The 16682-nt window shown below is 32.5% G+C and overlaps 1 protein-coding gene across 1 annotated transcript in view; it reads right to left on the reverse strand.

The window, feature by feature from the left end:
* nmo (serine/threonine-protein kinase nemo) overlaps positions 1-16682 on the reverse strand; it is a 126710-nt gene that overhangs the window by 109477 nt on the left and 551 nt on the right. The gene's annotated exons all lie outside the window — the stretch shown is intronic.

Raw genomic sequence — 16682 nt, forward strand, 5'->3', positions numbered from 1 at the left:
TGTAACTCGGAGGGACAGCATTTTTGAATCCATGTTTAAAGGAACTTTTTCTCTTATTTTGATCCCTATAGAATATGTCCTTAAAATCTCTGACATAATTTTAGAAATATCCTGTATAATATAAAAGAATGAATCTGCCGTGCAAAATCAATGTATCGATAGTATATACAGAACAAAACTCCCCGGTAAAAATATATATTTGTATTATAGATATTTTTCCCTTTTCACTTTTTATTATGTTTTTGCATTTTATATAAGAGTATAATATTCGAATGTGTTCGAAGCAAGGAGAAGCTATTATCGTTGTCCCCCCAAAGATCGTAAAATATTGTTGCTAATCTTGAGGTCATCGTGTATATACGTGCGTGTATGTGTCGCGTTGCGTGACATTCATATTACAACACAAACAGCATTCATATTGCAACGTGCACTCGCGCGTTTATAACACCGCGAGCGAAGAGCGAGCGTGAAATTGAATTTTTTCGCTTGCCGACGACGACGAGCTAATTCAATGCGTTTCCCGGATTGATCCGAGCTCATAACAGCAACCGCGAAAGCGGCGCCGCGTCCGAATTCCGATATTAAATCTTTCTGATCAAACGACCACCAAACTCCCACGAGAACCGAATGCACGCTTTTTCGCGCTTTTATGTGATTTCCAGTGCTGAACGACAACTACCCCTTTACGATTTAATTTTTATTAAATATTCCTCATCCCCGTGCCGACGATTTAACAATATCAATCTATTTTATCTTCCATTAAAGTTCTTTGAAAAATTAAATTCTATTTCTGATGACTTTTAATAACCGATTCTTTTACAATTCAATTTCCATTAATTTATTATTTTGAGTAATTAAATGTTATACATTTAATAAATATAGTCTTCTATATTATTTCGCAAACGAAAGATAAAGTCAGAATTCGAGAATTTAGAGAGTTAGTTTTTAATTATCTTTCTTTTCTTCTTATATAAAAATTTATATATATATATAATTACCTGTATAAATTATTTATAAATATAATAATACTTTTTTATATTAGAAAGATAAAGAAACAGTAATCACAAAAAATTAATTTTTAAAAATTGCTATTTTTTTCCTCGTTAAGAGATTTCTATGCAATTTAATCTTTTATCTCGATAGTACAAAAATTATTATATGTAAGGGGATGATCGACAATCGTTTTAATATGTACAGTGTACTAGAAAATTCGTTAGTCAACGTCAAACTCATGATTATCCAGAGAGAAATATTTTTTCTGTATAGTTGCAACTGCAACTGAAAGAGATCAAAGTTGCGCGACAGAGTGCAGCGAGAGAGGAAGGAAGGAAAGCGATGCAGTCGCACCGGAAATACCAGCAACACATACTCTATGAACTTCCCGTGTGTAGGTGGCTTAACTTCATACTGAAAAGATAACGTGCATTTTTTTTCGCGATCGAATCGGGAAAAGTTAAAAAAAAAAAAAACCGGTAAAACTGCTCCATAAATTTATCATGCAATATAACTATGAATTGAGAGAATTACAATTAACTATAATATTAATAATCATAATGTGTACTTTTAAAATTTCCTTTTTACCTGCTTTTTTATATCTATAATTTTCCACATATATATTTTTTCACTTATTAAATATAACTTTCTGCATTCATCGTATATTTAATTCCTTTCATGTACCTATATTTATCACATAATTAATAATACTATTTTGAATATTTATTTTATATATATATTTTTTTTTATATGAGAGAGAATATATCGCGAGAGAGAGAAATGTCTTGGTTGGAGCATAATCTCGAAGCAATTAAAGCGAGCGATCGATCGCGCGGCGTTTCCGTCGCGGTGCTACTTTTTCTGGCAGGAGAGAAGAGAGCATCGATCGATCCAGGACAAGAGTGGTCCAGGACGAGTGGGGGATTCGAGGAGAGGACGTGCTCGCAGGCAGCTGCGGCATCACCTGCTCGGCAGCTGGCACAGGCTCCGTCGACGTGGGTCGCCTGCGGGGACCGTCTAGTCGCCTGGTTAAATTAACCCTGATACGCGCCAACGGGGGTTAACGCGAATCCCCATCCCCGTTTTATCGTACGGCACGCATCGATACGCGCGGTTCGTAATTAGCGGCCGAGAAATTTACGTCAATTTGTTTCCGTAGAAAATCAAGGTTCTATAATATCGAAAATACGCATCGTCAAAAGACAGATAAGAGACGATAATAAGAAAAAAATATTTTCCACATAAGTATATTATCGTCAGTTTAATTCAAAATATTGACATTTCGAAAGCGTGTTGTCGAATGATGGTATAAGAATAAATTTGTAGAATATTATGTGTAATTTTCTTAAAGGGGAACATACACCCAGAGATACTAAAACAATAACTATATTCATGAATTTTTTTCTCAGAAAGTATTAGGATTATTAAAATGGGGCTTTACCAGTCTTATTATATGTATATTTAGTAATGTAAGATAATATTTTTATTGAAAAATATTTAAAAATATGGCAGATATTGCTGCTGATGTCAGATGCTGTTGCGTTTTATTCAACATACAATCTATATATGTAAAAACTCGATTGATTCTTTAAAAAACCAGATAAGTCTAGTCTTTGTTGTAAAATGTATTTTACAACGCCTCAGTTTTTTTTAATAGCCAAAAAACGATAAATAAAAAATCATAAATGTCATTTTACAAATATTGCGAGTTTTAAAAATTCGCTACAACGAAGACTGGATTTATCTAAATATTTTAAGAATTAATCGAGTTTTTTATTTCAGATGAACCATAACATAGATAACATATAGCAAAATGCAATAGCATTCGATTAACAAAAATATCTGCTATATTTTTTACCATTTTTCAATAAAAATTCTACCTTATATTACTAAATATATATAGTACATATAATAGACTAGAAAAAACCCCATTTTGATAATCCTAATACTTTCTGATATTCTGTGATGCCTCTGGGTCGCCTCTAAATTATTTTCACTAGGTATACTGAGACTTAAAACAAAATGATAAGAATGAATCTGAACGATATGCGATTCGCAGTTATCGGGAACGTAATTTTGCGTCCAGTTGGAGAAACGATTTCACGCGCGTAAACTGGATGCGTGTATTCTATACCGTCATTCGTTACCCGTCAGTTAAACGCCTTCGCGAATAGCGTGTGTTCGAGATTCAATCGATCGACGCGGCGAACCGATCGCGGAAAAACGTAACGCGATGCTTTCGGAACCGCGATTTCCGCTGCCCGACAGTTTTTCTCCTTTTTCCGCACGCGCGAAAAAAATACTCCACGCTGTCACGCGTTATGATATGAAAGTTCTATTCACTAACTGTGAATAGAGAAACGTTCACGCACGATATAATGTCGAGGACATATATCAATAATATAGGAATACGCGCTCTTGCATTCTTTTATAATAATATATTATATTAATTATTTCCGTCAATTTTTGTTTGCTAGATTATTAGTTGCAAGAAGATTTACGCGAATCATATGCAAAATTTTATAACAAGGAGAATTAATGTTCTATTAATTTTCTGCATAATAAATTTATGGCCAACTATTAAGTTAAGGCATTTCCATAGTTGCGCATTAATTATTACAATTATGATTCTTCAACCGCAAATATAATTTACAATTTGATTTAATTTCGATTATTCATCCAAAGGATTAATGTAGGTACCGTTCGACTATATGAGAACTGAACTAGCCTCGTCTTTAGAAATTAATTTTGGTTAAATATTCTTATTTTCTCTTCTGTGTGATTTCCGGATTTTTATCAGAAAAAACGCAGAGTTAGGGAGATTGATTCAATCGAGCTAATCAATTCGGAACGCAAAAAGATCATTCTCCGTCTTACTCTCTCTCTAACATTGACTCTAACATTGGCTCTAATTTACAGAAACGCGATCGCACGGCACGCGATGAAGATGGTTTCGTGTTTCTTGCACCTGCGAGTACCAGTCGCCGTCGTGCATACACTCCAGGAATGCATCGGGTAACTACACGGTGTATCAGATCTACGCGTAAGTATTAGATCTTTAAATCAGAATTCTTTCTCTCAAAGTATAAATATTATATGCCCCAAATAATTCCGAAATATAATTCCAAATATATGTATATGTATAAATCTTCATTATTTTATCTTGATTAAAATTTTACTTATCGGAGCTTAAATTGCATAAGAGAAACGAAGATCTTTTTCCCCTCGATAAGTTATTTTTTCATTATATCAAAAATCAAAGCACATTGCGTCCCAAGAACGAAAAAGAGTAATAAAGCATATCGCTTTTTAATCTTATAGATTTTTAATAATAATGAGCCTTAATTAGATATCGGACTCTTGCATAATACAGTTTTATCACCGAAAGAAATTATTATATTAAATTCGGCGATCTGAATATTTCGAGCTTGAACGCTCCATAAATCTTAAACTTTGTAAAGGCTCCCGACTTCAACTTCAATTCGAATTTTTAATTTTAATAACGTTTTTCGTCCGCAAAAAATCTCGACTGTACAAATCCTCGATACGAAGGAGCGCGAAACTTCCGAGACACCTTATATATTCAACGTTCAGATGTTGGTACGTCAAACAAAAAAAGAAAGATTCTCGCATCCAACTCGTTACGCGTTCCAACGCAAATGGATATTAATTGCCGAGGCCATTGGAGAACTTGTTGGGTTAACCCTAACATGAATATGCAAGATTTTAAAAGACAAGGAAGTCGTCCTAGCGCGCGCAACTTTGCGGTAACGTCAAAGTTGGAATTAATGCAAGGCAGTCTTGTGTGCCTGTATGAAGTTAGCCCCCCATTTTTCGAATTTTAAAATTTTAAAGGTTGTTCCAGGTTGTTCTGGACTTGTTCTAAATTGTTCCAAAAGATCAAATTTAAAAAATAAAAATTTTCGCGAAAAATGGAAAAAAACGATTTTTTGACCTGGCCCCCCATTTTTCGAAAATCGAACTTTTAAAGGTTGTTCCAGATTGTTCTAGTTGTTCTAAACATTGTTCCAAAGTGATAATTCCCTAAACAAAATATTTCACGAGATATAATAAAAAAATAGTTTCGTGCGCTAAAACAGTATTTTTACGTTTTCGGCTATAGTTATTATCTCTTAAACACCAAACTGTATATTTTAGCTAAAAACGAACAGAACAACCTGGAACAACTCTCAATTTTGCTAGAACATAATTTTAAAGAGTACTTTACTCTTGGAAATAAACATATTTTTGTTGTTTTTTCGTGTTTTTCGACCGATAACGACGTGACAGCGATCCCAAACTATAGAACAATTACGTACTGGCATAGAACAACTTGGAACAACTCTCAGTTTTGCTAGAACATTATTTTAAAGGGTACTTTACTCTTGGAAATAAACACATTTTTTTTGTTTTTTCATCTTTTTTGCCCGCTAAAGTCGCGATAGCGGTCCCAAACTATAGAACAATTACGTACTGGCATAGAACAACTTGGAACAACTCTCAGTTTTGCTGGAACATTATTTTAAAGAGTACTTTACTCTTGGAAATAAACACATTTTTTTTGTTTTTTCATCTTTTTTGCTCGCTAAAGTCGCGATAGCGGTCCCAAACTATAGAACAATTACGTACTGGCATAGAACAACTTGGAACAACTCTCAATTTTGCTAGAACATAATTTTAAAGAGTACTTTACTCTTGGAAATAAACACATTTTTCTTGTTTTTTTGTGTTTTTCGACCGATAACGACGTGACAGCGGTCCCAAACTATAGAACAATTACGTACTGGCATAGAACAACTTGGAACAACTCTCAGTTTTGCTAGAACATTATTTTAAAGGGTACTTTACTCTTGGAAATAAACACATTTTTTTTGTTTTTTCATCTTTTTTGCCCGCTAAAGTCGCGATAGCGGTCCCAAACTATAGAACAATTACGTACTGGCATAGAACAACTTGGAACAACTCTCAATTTTGCTAGAACATAATTTTAAAGAGTACTTTACTCTTGGAAATAAACACATTTTTCTTGTTTTTTTGTGTTTTTCGACCGATAACGACGTGACAGCGATCCCAAACTATAGAACAATTACGTACTGGCATAGAACAACTTGGAACAACTCTCAGTTTTGCTAGAACATTATTTTAAAGGGTACTTTACTCTTGGAAATAAACACATTTTTTTTGTTTTTTCATCTTTTTTGCCCGCTAAAGTCGCGATAGCGGTCCCAAACTATAGAACAATTACGTACTGGCATAGAACAACTTGGAACAACTCTCAATTTTGCTAGAACATAATTTTAAAGAGTACTTTACTCTTGGAAATAAACACATTTTTCTTGTTTTTTTCGTGTTTTTCGACCGATAACGACGTGACAGCGATCCCAAACTATAGAACAATTACGTACTGGCATAGAACAACTTGGAACAACTCTCAGTTTTGCTAGAACATTATTTTAAAGGGTACTTTACTCTTGGAAATAAACACATTTTTTTGTTTTTTCATCTTTTTTGCCCGCTAAAGTCGCGATAGCGGTCCCAAACTATAGAACAATTACGTACTGGCATAGAACAACTTGGAACAACTCTCAGTTTTGCTGGAACATTATTTTAAAGAGTACTTTACTCTTGGAAATAAACACATTTTTTTTGTTTTTTCATCTTTTTTGCTCGCTAAAGTCGCGATAGCGGTCCCAAACTATAGAACAATTACGTACTGGCATAGAACAACTTGGAACAACTCTCAATTTTGCTAGAACATAATTTTAAAGAGTACTTTACTCTTGGAAATAAACACATTTTTCTTGTTTTTTTGTGTTTTTCGACCGATAACGTCGCGACAGCGGTCCCAAACTATAGAACAATTACGTACTGGCATAGAACAACTTGGAACAACTCTCAGTTTTGCTGGAACATTATTTTAAAGAGTACTTTACTCTTGGAAATAAACACATTTTTTTTGTTTTTTCATCTTTTTTGCTCGCTAAAGTCGCGATAGCGGTCCCAAACTATAGAACAATTACGTACTGGCATAGAACAACTTGGAACAACTCTCAATTTTGCTAGAACATAATTTTAAAGAGTACTTTACTCTTGGAAATAAACACATTTTTCTTGTTTTTTTGTGTTTTTCGACCGATAACGACGTGACAGCGGTCCCAAACTATAGAACAATTACGTACTGGCATAGAACAACTTGGAACAACTCTCAGTTTTGCTAGAACATTATTTTAAAGGGTACTTTACTCTTAGAAATAAACACATTTTTTTTGTTTTTTCATCTTTTTTGCCCGCTAAAGTCGCGATAGCGGTCCCAAACTATAGAACAATTACGTACTGGCATAGAACAACTTAGAACAACTCTCAATTTTGCTAGAACATTATTTTAAAGAGTACTTTACTCTTGGAAATAAACACATTTTTTTTGTTTTTTCATCTTTTTTGCTCGCTAAAGTCGCGATAGCGGTCCCAAACTATAGAACAATTACGTACTGGCATAGAACAACTTGGAACAACTCTCAATTTTGCTAGAACATAATTTTAAAGAGTACTTTACTCTTGGAAATAAACACATTTTTCTTGTTTTTTTGTGTTTTTCGACCGATAACGACGTCGACAGCGGATCCCAAACTATAGAACAATTACGTACTGGCATAGAACAACTTGGAACAACTCTCAGTTTTGCTAGAACATTATTTTAAAGGGTACTTTACTCTTGGAAATAAACACATTTTTTTTGTTTTTTCATCTTTTTTGCCCGCTAAAGTCGCGATAGCGGTCCCAAACTATAGAACAATTACGTACTGGCATAGAACAACTTGGAACAACTCTCAATTTTGCTAGAACATAATTTTAAAGAGTACTTTACTCTTGGAAATAAACACATTTTTCTTGTTTTTTCTGTGTTTTTCGACCGATAACGTCGCGACAGCGGTCCCAAACTATAGAACAATTACGTACTGGCATAGAACAACTTGGAACAACTCTCAGTTTTGCTAGAACATTATTTTAAAGGGTACTTTACTCTTGGAAATAAACACATTTTTTTTGTTTTTTCATCTTTTTTGCCTCGCTAAAGTCGCGATAGCGGTCCCAAACTATAGAACAATTACGTACTGGCATAGAACAACTTGGAACAACTCTCAATTTTGCTAGAACATAATTTTAAAGAGTACTTTACTCTTGGAAATAAACACATTTTTCTTGTTTTTTTGTGTTTTTTCGACCGATAACGTCGCGACAGCGGTCCCAAACTATAGAACAATTACGTACTGGCATAGAACAACTTGGAACAACTCTCAGTTTTGCTAGAACATTATTTTAAAGGGTACTTTACTCTTGGAAATAAACACATTTTTTTTGTTTTTTCATCTTTTTTGCCCGCTAAAGTCGCGATAGCGGTCCCAAACTATAGAACAATTACGTACTGGCATAGAACAACTTGGAACAACTCTCAGTTTTGCTAGAACATTATTTTAAAGAGTACTTTACTCTTGGAAATAAACACATTTTTTTGTTTTTTCATCTTTTTTGCTCGCTAAAGTCGCGATAGCGGTCCCAAACTATAGAACAATTACGTACTGGCATAGAACAACTTGGAACAACTCTCAATTTTGCTAGAACATAATTTTAAAGAGTACTTTACTCTTGGAAATAAACACATTTTTCTTGTTTTTTTTGTGTTTTTCGACCGATAACGTCGCGACAGCGATCCCAAACTATAGAACAATTACGTACTGGCATAGAACAACTTGGAACAACTCTCAGTTTTGCTAGAACATTATTTTAAAGGGTACTTTACTCTTGGAAATAAACACATTTTTTTTGTTTTTTCATCTTTTTTGCCCGCTAAAGTCGCGATAGCGGTCCCAAACTATAGAACAATTACGTACTGGCATAGAACAACTTGGAACAACTCTCAATTTTGCTAGGAAACATTAATTTTAAAGGGTACTTTACTCTTGGAAATAAACACATTTTTTTTGTTTTTTCATCTTTTTTGCTCGCTAAAGTCGCGATAGCGGTCCCAAACTATAGAACAATTACGTACTGGCATAGAACAACTTGGAACAACTCTCAATTTTGCTAGAACATAATTTTAAAGAGTACTTTACTCTTGGAAATAACATGTTCTAGTAAATTGAGAGTTGTTCCAAGTTGTTCTATGCCAGTACGTAATTGTTCTATAGTTTGGGACCGCTATCGCGACTTTAGCGGGCAAAAAAGATGAAAAACAAAAAAAATGTGTTTATTTCCAAGAGTAAAGTACCCTTTAAAATAATGTTCTAGCAAAACTGAGAGTTGTTCCAAGTTGTTCTATGCCAGTACGTAATTGTTCTATAGTTTGGGACCGCTGTCGCGACGTTATCGGTCGAAAAACACAAAAAAACAAGAAAAATGTGTTTATTTCCAAGAGTAAAGTACTCTTTAAAATTATGTTCTAGCAAAATTGAGAGTTGTTCCAAGTTGTTCTATGCCAGTACGTAATTGTTCTATAGTTTGGGACCGCTATCGCGACTTTAGCGGGCAAAAAAGATGAAAAAACAAAAAAAATGTGTTTATTTCCAAGAGTAAAGTACCCTTTAAAATAATGTTCTAGCAAAACTGAGAGTTGTTCCAAGTTGTTCTATGCCAGTACGTAATTGTTCTATAGTTTGGGATCGCTGTCACGTCGTTATCGGTCGAAAAACACAAAAAAACAAGAAAAATGTGTTTATTTCCAAGAGTAAAGTACTCTTTAAAATTATGTTCTAGCAAAATTGAGAGTTGTTCCAAGTTGTTCTATGCCAGTACGTAATTGTTCTATAGTTTGGGACCGCTATCGCGACTTTAGCGGGCAAAAAAGATGAAAAAACAAAAAAAATGTGTTTATTTCTAAGAGTAAAGTACCCTTTAAAATAATGTTCTAGCAAAACTGAGAGTTGTTCCAAGTTGTTCTATGCCAGTACGTAATTGTTCTATAGTTTGGGACCGCTGTCACGTACGTTATCGGTCGAAAAACACAAAAAAACAAGAAAAATGTGTTTATTTCCAAGAGTAAAGTACTCTTTAAAATTATGTTCTAGCAAAATTGAGAGTTGTTCCAAGTTGTTCTATGCCAGTACGTAATTGTTCTATAGTTTGGGACCGCTATCGCGACTTTAGCGGGCAAAAAAGATGAAAAAACAAAAAAAATGTGTTTATTTCCAAGAGTAAAGTACCCTTTAAAATAATGTTCTAGCAAAACTGAGAGTTGTTCCAAGTTGTTCTATGCCAGTACGTAATTGTTCTATAGTTTGGGACCGCTGTCGCGACGTTATCGGTCGAAAAACACAAAAAAACAAGAAAAATGTGTTTATTTCCAAGAGTAAAGTACTCTTTAAAATTATGTTCTAGCAAAATTGAGAGTTGTTCCAAGTTGTTCTATGCCAGTACGTAATTGTTCTATAGTTTGGGACCGCTATCGCGACTTTAGCGGGCAAAAAAGATGAAAAAACAAAAAAAATGTGTTTATTTCCAAGAGTAAAGTACTCTTTAAAATAATGTTCCAGCAAAACTGAGAGTTGTTCCAAGTTGTTCTATGCCAGTACGTAATTGTTCTATAGTTTGGGACCGCTGTCGCGACGTTATCGGTCGAAAAACACAAAAAAACAAGAAAAATGTGTTTATTTCCAAGAGTAAAGTACTCTTTAAAATTATGTTCTAGCAAAATTGAGAGTTGTTCCAAGTTGTTCTATGCCAGTACGTAATTGTTCTATAGTTTGGGACCGCTATCGCGACTTTAGCGAGCAAAAAAGATGAAAAAACAAAAAAAATGTGTTTATTTCCAAGAGTAAAGTACTCTTTAAAATAATGTTCCAGCAAAACTGAGAGTTGTTCCAAGTTGTTCTATGCCAGTACGTAATTGTTCTATAGTTTGGGACCGCTATCGCGACTTTAGCGGGCAAAAAAGATGAAAAAACAAAAAAAATGTGTTTATTTCCAAGAGTAAAGTACCCTTTAAAATAATGTTCTAGCAAAACTGAGAGTTGTTCCAAGTTGTTCTATGCCAGTACGTAATTGTTCTATAGTTTGGGATCGCTGTCACGTCGTTATCGGTCGAAAAACACGAAAAAACAACAAAAATATGTTTATTTCCAAGAGTAAAGTACTCTTTAAAATTATGTTCTAGCAAAATTGAGAGTTGTTCCAGGTTGTTCTGTTCGTTTTTAGCTAAAATATACAGTTTGGTGTTTAAGAGATAATAACTATAGCCGAAAACGTAAAAATACTGTTTTAGCGCACGAAACTATTTTTTTATTATATCTCGTGAAATATTTTGTTTAGAGAATTATCACTTTGGAACAATGTTTAGAACAACTAGAACAATCTGGAACAACCTTTAAAAGTTCGATTTTCGAAAAATGGGGGGCCAGGTCAAAAAATCGTTTTTTTCCATTTTTCGCGAAAATTTTTATTTTTTAAATTTGATCTTTTGGAACAATTTAGAACAAGTCTAGAACAACCTGGAACAACCTTTAAAATTTTAAAATTCGAAAAATGGGGGGCTAACTTCATACAGGCGTCTTGTGTTCGCAATTAAGTTGCAGTAAAAAAAAAAGTTTTGAGAGAAAATTAATTATTCTGAAATATGTCGAGATTAATAATAAGTAATTCTCAAGACACATATATTGTTTGTAATTGAGGTGGAATAATTTAATTACTATCATCTTCTAAAACAACTATGATTCTTCTCGGAATGAGTAAATAAAGCTTGTCAGTGTAAACAAGTGGTAGGTTTGTATTAGTTTAAAGCACAATTCGAAGATTCAATTGCGACAAATTTGAAATCGATATTTCCATCAAGCGCGTTAAGTAAAATGTCAGGGGACGGATATGCATTGGCGTTGAACGAGAACTGAGCTTGTGCAATTTACTGCAATATTGCTGTTCGAAGTCAATGCTAAGACCTTGCACTCCACGTGCACGCGTATATTATTATAGCATGCACGTGCGCATCAGAGAACTGAAATAAGGAGACGGGGAGAGACAACATGAGACTCTGATTAGATTATATTATCGCGCATTTTTGTAGTATTCAAGTCATCTCTTTTAAATTTCTAAATTTCCCGTATATTCTTTGTCATACGTATATTATACATAATTTGTAAATCTTTCTTAGTTTTTTAAAGAAAAATATAAATAGTCAAAAAAAATCACAAAACTTTATAATCAATTAAAATCATGAAATATAAAGTAGCAATATATGTGATTTCAGCGATTTAAAAAAAATAATTTCATTTAAGGATTATGAAAGACATTTCTTTTCACAAAAAAAATTGTCTTCGTAATTTATAATTCTACAGTAATAAATAATCGATTTATAAAAACCGAATGAAACTCTTAATACGAATATTAAATACAATTAAAAAATAATAATAAGAAAAAATATTTATTAAGTATCATCGAATTAAATCAATTGCAAACGTTAAGGCCGGGAAAGTTAATTACTTTTACAAGTAATATCTGGTACAGGTGTATGAAAGCATCGACTAGTGCAACCGCTAAAAGTGCATCTTTAGCGAAGTTTGTAATCTTGCCTTCCTTCCCTCTCTCTCTCTCTTTCTTTTTATATTTTCCTATGTCAGCTCAAAAGAATAAGGTCGAGGTGCTTCAACTTGGTTCATTCGCGCATCGGGCGATCCACTCGGTTACAGGTCGATGAACTTGCTCGATGTTAAGGAGGGATAAGCCCCTAATTAAGAGCGCCGATAAGTCCAACGCGAACTCTGGTGGCCTATCGATTTTGATATCGCGCGAATGTCGTCAGATCAACCACGTCGCGGGAGCAGTTTCTTAGTTTGCAATCTTTTCAATAGCTACTACTGAAAAAATAAATTTGTTAACTTGACTAAACCTTTCAACTAAATCTTATTTTGTTAATAGAATATATAAAAATATTTAAATTAAATATAGCATTAAATCTAACAAAACGTATATTTGACTTAAATACTATAATATATGTTCAATTAACAAAATAGTAATTTAGTTGAAAGGTTTAGTCAATTTATTGCAAATATTTTTTTCAGTGTCTTACAGTGAAATGCTCCGAATATCACTTTCATTATTTAAATATAAATTTATTAAAAAAGTGAAGATTAATAATTAAGAAATTGAATATGTCAAAATTCTGCGATTGATTTTTTGATAAATACGTCGAGACATTAATAATTTTTTAATTGTATACGATTAACAAGCGAAAAAATAGGAATTAAATACAACAAAACTTTAAATTATTTCAAGTAAATTCTAATAAAATTTAAAAAAAAGTTCCAAAGAAATTTATGGTTTGCAATGTATACAATCTACACTGAAAAAAAATTGTTAACTTGACGAAACCTTTCAACTAAATATTATTTCGTTAATTGAATATATAGAAATATTTAAATTAAATATAACAGATTAAATCTAATAAAACATGTATTTGACTTATTGTTAGATACTAATATATATTCGATTAACAAAATAATAATTTAGTTGAACGGTTTTAGTCAAATTAACCATTTTTTGCAGTGTATACGTAATTATCACGGTATAGGAAGATGAAACGTTGAAAAAATAAAATTCAATTAAAAGTGTTGACAAAATTGGCTTTAAATTTGTCACAAAACACACCTTCGAGTTTCGTAACAATTAAAAAGTATTTTAATAATAATAATAATACGAGATCAATGCATTATATATAAGATAAAGCGCTCGTAGCGTTTTAAAACGAATACTTGGTACGTTCGGATGCAAGATTGAGTGGAGTGGCGCGTGTTGCTTAAAGGTAGATAAATCAAGCAAACGACTTCACACGACAATACGTCATCCTGCTCGCCGCAGGAGTTGGACGAGGACTCCATCGTTCTCGCCATAATAAAAGTGTTTAAAATCCGGGGATTTCCGTGGCAACGGGAAGGAAAAATTATAGCTATCGGGTTTTCTTCACGAATGCAGAGCAGAAATCGCGTTATATTTTTTTTCCATGCGATAAACGAGAAAAAAAATAAATATACTGCTAGTCATATAGTATATATGTATAAATTGTTATACAGTATATATAATAAATCTCTGACAGTATTATGCAAATATTGTTATAGCGGGAACTCTGCTTTTTTTTTTATCGTTCCATTTTCCATAGTGATGAAAGAGCAACGAATTTAATTCATTCGTTATAAAGTGCCAATATTGGAATATACGACGTTATCTATACATTACTCCTTCTATCTCGTGTTTTATACATTTAACATACTTTCAATAAAGAATATAACCTTTTTCGCAGAGAAAAGAGGACGGGACTTTTTTTTAACAAACTCCAAGTGAAAAAATGAGATTATTATTATATATTTCGCGTTCTTCGCATACATTAAAAAGTTGCGGAGTTAATAAAGAACGTGATAATGAATTATATAAATAAAACAAGAGTAGAATTTCATATTATCTAAAAATCTGTAATAATTATACAAAAATTTTACACGATCCGTCTTATATTAATTTCACATTTGTATCCGTTTCTACAAATACATTTTACATAAGATATATCTTTCATTCTATAGGATGAAATATAAAAATATCTTTTGTATACATAATTTGCGATCCTTTGCAAGTTTTAGACTTCCACGATTTGGAATACGATTTATTATTCTTCTTCTTGAAGAAAACACAAATCGCTTTCGAGACACTGACGAAAAGCTCGCGCGAGTCGATCGTTTTTCACGGATCTATTGTAAGTTAAGCAACGTGCGTGTTTTTGCCGCGTTATATTCGTTTCCTTCCGCAAAAAACGGAAGCCAAGCCTCGAGGAACGTGGAAAAGGGCAAACGAGTTTCCTTCATTCGAGGTGAGGAAAAGGGGGAGAAGATATCGCTCTCACCTCGCGAAATAACAACTTTGCGGACGATCGCTGTATCTCGTCGCTCCACTTTCTAACGGAGCATCGTTTACGCGCTCGCAGCCTTCATTTAGAGCAGATAACGCTATCTAAATATGTTGCACACGTATTTTGTGAAAGTAACAACGCAATGACATGTATTCTCCAGAGATGCTTTCTATAGAAATATCTTCCCCAACGAATGATATATCGAATAGGAAAATATTATACTTGCGATTCGTATTATATTTTATTACGAAGTAGTATTTTATTAATATTTTTTTAGCATTATATTTTATTATTTCATTATATTTTATAACGAATTCGATTGGATGCACTAGTACATACTGAGTACATATCTATAGATTTATATCACACGGAAGTTCACAATTATAGAGACAAGTAATTAAAACAGGAAAATAATTAATAGTAAGCTATTATTATTTTGTTGTTTAATATGATAATAATAACAACTGTTATTATTTTACTTTTTTAATTACTAATGCCATTATAAAATTGTGTGCGATATCCTCTATATGCACTCTCTATATGCACTAGTGCATCCAATATCGAATTCGCTATTATTATTTTATATTTTATTAATATAAAAAATTGCGCTTAAAGTCGCATAAACAAGGTGACGTATTAAGTTGTAGGAAAAGTCACTACGTATTATAATACAATAATTAACTATATGTAAGTAAAAAAACCTTTGAAAAACATAAAAAATACACGGAGAGAATTTTCTCTTACAATTTACCTTGATAATCGTGGGACAATATGGTATTGGAAGAATCTTATAAGAGTTTCTCTGATTAATATTTACTACAATAAAAAATATTAATATGCACATAGTAAAATTAATCGACTATATTTTATCTTATTGTGATAGATATTAATCTTTTTATTGTGGTCAATATTAATTAGAGAGACTTATATAAAATTCTTCCAATATAGTCCCACGATATTATGATATTTCAGGCTAAATTCTTAATCTTTTTATTGTGGTCAATATTAATTAGAGAGACTTATATAAAATTCTTCCAATATAGTCCCACGATTATTACGATTTTCAGTCTAAATTCTAAGAGAAAATTCTGTCTGTGTACAACTCGAGTTGTCTTTTCATTTTCAATTTAGACATAAATATTCTCAATTTCTCCACCTCTTTCTCACGATAAAATTCTTTCAATATTATATCGTCTTGGATTATCATGATTTTCTCTCATCTGTCTAGAAAAGAAAAAAAAAAACGTCATGACTTTTCCGGCAACCTGAAGAGAGAAGTAAAAACATGTAAAATTTACTACGTATATAGTAAAATTAATCGAACATATTTTATCTATTAATCTTGTTATTGTGGTAAATATTAATTAGAGAGACTCATATAAAATTCTCCCAATATAGTCCCACGATTATTACGATTTTCAGTCTAAATTCTAAGAGAAAATTCTGTCTGTGTACAACTCGAGTTGTCTTTTCATTTTCAATTTAGACATAAATATTCTCAATTTCTCCACCTCTTTCTCACGATAAAATTCTTTCAATATTATATCGTCTTGGATTATCATGATTTTCTCTCATCTGTCTAGAAAAGAAAAAAAAAAAACGTCGTGACTTTTCCGGCAACCTGAAGAGAGAAGTAAAAACATGTAAAATTTACTACGTATATAGTAAAATTAATCGAACATATTTTATCTATTAATTTTGTTATTGTGGTAAATATTAATTAGAGAGACTCATATAAAATTCTCCCAATATAGTCCCACGATTATCACGATTTTCAGTCTAAATTCTAAGAGAATATTCTGTCTGTGTACAA

This window comes from Nylanderia fulva, unplaced genomic scaffold (genome assembly GCF_048542155.1).
Source record: "Nylanderia fulva isolate GAGA-0341 unplaced genomic scaffold, ASM4854215v1 Scaffold22, whole genome shotgun sequence".
Lineage (NCBI taxonomy): Eukaryota > Metazoa > Arthropoda > Insecta > Hymenoptera > Formicidae > Nylanderia > Nylanderia fulva.